The sequence below is a fragment of the Aricia agestis genome, chromosome Z, assembly GCF_905147365.1.
Source record: "Aricia agestis chromosome Z, ilAriAges1.1, whole genome shotgun sequence".
In the NCBI taxonomy this organism is placed as follows: domain Eukaryota; kingdom Metazoa; phylum Arthropoda; class Insecta; order Lepidoptera; family Lycaenidae; genus Aricia; species Aricia agestis.
Window position 1 is genome coordinate 4,768,415 of NC_056428.1, and position 4,851 is coordinate 4,773,265.

The following is a 4,851-nucleotide window of genomic DNA, read 5'->3' on the forward strand; positions in this document are numbered from 1 at the left end:
AAATTGCAGACATTGACAAATTTGACAGATAAGTGAAACAAAAGATACGAAAAACCATTTACATGAAAGAGACAGTTCTATTTTTAAACGTCGAATCGTATCGCTGTCTCTTTCTTCGCCTGAGCTATGACGAAAATTCGATTTTTTCCAGATTGTTCGAAAAAATGTAAATAATCGAGGTATTTATTGCAATCAAGACATGTGGTAAGATATTCCATGTGTTTTGTTTACTTTCGAGTCATAATTGGTACATTTTCGAAACACGCACGACGTCATTTTCAATTTATTTAGGTAAGTCAAGACGCGGCACGTTCGTGACTGCGTTCGATGCAGACTAAACAGACGGTCCAATTGGGCCGTATTTGAAGCTTCACAACGCGCGCAGTAGTAACATATCTGGTTTGAGTATTTCATCATTGGTGCCGCCATACAAATTGAACTCAAAATTATGCTTCAAGTCGACGTCTACGAATGTCAAAAGAAACAGCTGAATAACGTCATTTTATTACGTTATAACAATAATATTATACTGGCACCAAAATAGAAAAAAAACACATAAATAAAAAAAAGGATTCTAACTTGTTTTTCAGAGATCGAGACGTATTTAAATTTCGAGATACGACAATAAAGTACGATCGTTAATTTCGACCGCTAATCCGGTGCCTCCATAGCTCAGGGGTTAGAGCACTGGTCTTGTAAACCAGGGGTCGAGAGTTCAAATCTCTCTGGGGGCAGATTTCGAAATCTCTTTTTGTAATTAGCCCTTTTTAGTTATAAACGTAACATTCAAACAATCTTAATTAGTTTACGTTCAGGAAGCTTACAACAAAGTTCTAAATTTGACGCTATGTTTTCATTTTAGCGCTAAAATTCGTTTATCGCGCGTTACAATATCGTATCGCATTTAAAATAGACTTTTAAGGTAGGTAGTCGGCTAAAAAGAGTTCCAGTCCGAGTAAGCCCCATTTGGTTAGACTGCTGTCTTTACAACATTTCCTGTGCTCTGAGCAACGCTACGGACCCGGGGTCGCACAGGTTTCCCCCCCCTACGACCCCAGTCCGGCCTCCGCCCTCATGGCGTAGCGCTTTCCGCCCTGTCTCCGGGGACTTTCCACAGGGTGAGAGAACCATGAAGGCTCTGTACGTAACCCCGATAATTGAACTGGTCGGAACTCCCACACATTGACTCGACAGCGCGTATATATACCGTGCTAAAGAAAAAACTTCGATAGCGCGATTCAGAAATTTCTTAAAATATCTAATTTGTCAGTTTTGGTAAATCTAAAATTTTGAATAGTCGGTAACTACAAGATTTTCAGTTGATAAAATGTTACTTATTTATATTTTTTATTCAGATAATTCTTTAAATCGCTTCAGTAGTGTTATCAATGCCAGATGGTGTTATACAGCACCATCTATCCGTGATCATTTTAACTAAACTGGTTAAAATGAATATTAATTTAAGAAGTTACATACTTTGGCTATTTTTAAATAAATTAGGGCGATTCAATGATAGAAAATGTTGCACACACAATAAAAACCATAAATATAGTTCATACAAGCTAGGGTTGTCGAGGAAGTGATTATGAGCAAGAGGAGGAGGAAGATGAATTGTCACGCGCAAATTTAGAGGATGCGGATGAAGAAGAGGATGCGAATGAGGAAGCGGATGAGGAATGGGATGATAGGAAATTATAAATACTAGCAGACCCAACCCAAAAGCCTTTGTCCTGTTTATACATAACTAGACCTACACAAAAAATAATTAACACGTTAAACGCTTTAAGAAAAATCGAGTATTTCCATTCAGGCCACAAGGCTCATCGGTGAGCCTTATCATACCGGACCGTTCGAGCCATGGTGGTCACCCGTGAGCCGCGTGACAGGTCCAACGTAAACGCTTGAACCCACAAGCCACAGACTGCAGCTATGAAACAAAACGCGTATGGAAGTGAGCCGCGAGGCCCAGTAGCCGGTACGGACTGCGTGGTTTTCAAATCCGATGGAAACTTACTAGTTTTATCCGGGTTTTTGTAAGAATGCTAGGGTTGTTGTTAACGATATGGTAGAAAATATTATTTAGATTTAATTAAGACAATAAAACATATAATAATAATCAAATATTTATTGAAATAAAACACATAATGAAAATACGACACTCTTATTCTAAATTTACGACGAAAAAAAATTATTTGTGGTTCTTGTTAAAACAAGGCAAACAAAGGAATGGTTTAGTTGGGCAGCTTCGGCAATAAGTGGAGACCTTTATCGACTTTGTTTTAGCCTGTTTGCTACCCATGACTGGTACGTTATCTGCATAACATTGGCGACATGTCCTTCTGACTTTTCTAGCCAAACCCTCTTTTTTTTCCAAGCAGTGTTTCTCTCTCTTTGGTCTTTGGTTAGGCTCAGCCACAGGATTTTCTTGGGCTTTGCAAAGATTCATCATTATGGATCTCCGGAAGTCTACCATTTGTAAGTTTTTTTTAGTCACTGACTTGTACAGAGTCAAAGCATTTACCATCGCAGTATTTAGTAATAAATCAACAGCCAATTTCTTGTACCACTTTACAGATTTTCGCAACGGGGAGGAGTATGCTGCCATTTGATCCGATAAGTCGACTGCTCCTTTGGCTTTGTGTCGCGCGTGAGCGTGCGGCGCCGTGGGCCGTGCGGTGACCCCGCGGCCCCCCGCCAACGGAAAATACAAAATCCTTTGCATGAGGCCACGGGACTCACCCGTGAGCCTTTTACAATATCTTAAAAACTAGACGGTAAAAGTCGCTAGTTTTGATTTATCATACGAATTACTTAATTTTATGAACATTGGGATTAAAATTTTAAGTTGATGAAAATTACCGATTATCTGATTACGGCTTGGCTCGAATGGAAAAGTAGGCTGGGCTCACCGGTGGGTCGTAAAGCGTGCAACGTGTTAAAAGGGCATTTTCCAGTGGACCAAACTATAATTATTCTAAACCATTCACAAAACACACACAATACAGAATAATCAAAATCGGTCCAGCAGTTAAGGAGGAGTTCAGTAACATACAAAACACACGCACACAAAAAAAAGATGAGTGAATGCTACAATTCTCTGGCTCTGGCGTGTGCGTTGCCATGATTGGATACGCGACGCGCATGCGCAGTGATATTCCTCATACATTCCTCTTAAATTTTGAGGAAGCGATAGCGGAAGAGGATTTTTTATTTTTATTTATGAGGATGCGGTAACGGTTGAGGAACCCAAAATATTGCGGAATTTGACTGATAAGTACTGACAATTAACTTTAATTTCTTAGCTTTAGACCCAATTTCACCAAACTCTGTTAAATCCTAACAAGGCATTACTTAACGGACCTTGGAAAATTAAACAGACTGTTAAAATACTTATGTCCCACAGTAAAAATGTAACAGCGGATTAGTAAATGCAATGTTAAGTGAACAACGAGTGAACAACTATCAATTCGTTCATTCTTGTTATAAGGCGACGAAATTGCAATGTACAAAATTAATACGACATGTTTGCTGCAATGTGTCTCTTTCTTCTATAGTAGTATAATAGTAGATAATGCGACCAAATTAAAATATCACTGATCGCATACATTTGTTACCTACGCTATAATATCTTAATTTACCAGGTTAATAATTATTATCTGAAGCTGAAAACATGAATCATAATACAAACTTTTTTTTACATATCTCGGTTTGGTAATTTTGATACAAGTTAGTATATATTTTGCAATGTCAAGGAAAATCCGAAGGCTAAATTTTTGGCAAAGTGAAAATAAATAATTATTCATAACTATAAAAATAATTAATAATAAGGACGTAGCGGAAACATGGCGGAAATACTCAAAAGTCAAAACAGATTCTTTTATTGATATTGCATATTATTGTCTTTGAAAGTTGTTATTTTGACTCGTATAACAGCCTGTTAAATATTTAACGGACCTCCATAGCAGGAATTAAATTTAACGCCGTGTTAGGTGATTTGACATGACATTAGCGTATGGTGGAACGCTCGATAGCTCTAACAGGCCGTTAACTGATTTAACAAGCCATTATTTATTTAACATTGCTTGATGAAACTGGGTCTTAGTCGTTGTTGAGAAAAATCGATACCTATCGCTGCAGCCAAATTATCAAGGCGTCACCTTAAAAGGAATTGAATATTAATATCTTTACAGTTTTAAAATCATAAATCAGAATTCTAAGGATAGAGCTGTAAAATATAGGAGAATGTAGATTCTAAACATTATGATGAACATTTATAACCTTCAATAAACTATAGACTTAAGTACTTTAAGTTAAAACGTAAAATTCTTATGTAATAACTGACAAACACGGATAATATGTTTTGGTAGAGATAAAAAGTTTTTATCTCTACCAAAACATGTCCGTGTTTGTAAGTTATTACATATTAAGAATTTTACAAAAACTCAGTTTATTATATTGAATGCGGAATGCGATTTTTTTTTTATTAAAGATTATAAATACTTACAGAGATAACTATGTACTTACCACTAAAATTATTAAAAACTCCTCATAGAGACATGTACTGTTGACTTAAGATTTTTTTAAATCTTTACAATGCCTGTAGAGATTAAAAAAAACTTTTTTCTCGTTCTGATTATCTGCAATGTTGTGATTTAGGATTAGAAAAGGGGAGTTTATACTTAGCTAAAGTTTTGATACGGACTCCGCAAAAGTAATAATACAATTGCCCAATTTGGTAGAGATTTAACGTTTTTTTTTTCCTTTTTTATTAAGATTAAAATGTCATGTTGGTAGATCTATCATGTAGAGAGTAAGTACTAAGTATACTTCTTTTCAATGCTAATTTTTATA

General features: G+C 36.3%; 1 non-coding gene across 1 annotated transcript; it reads left to right on the forward strand.

Moving 5' to 3' along the window:
* Positions 1–661: 661 nt before the first annotated feature.
* Positions 662–734, forward strand: Trnat-ugu. Its single transcript has one exon. It is a non-coding gene; the product is annotated as a tRNA-Thr (tRNA).
* Positions 735–4,851: the final 4,117 nt, after the last annotated feature.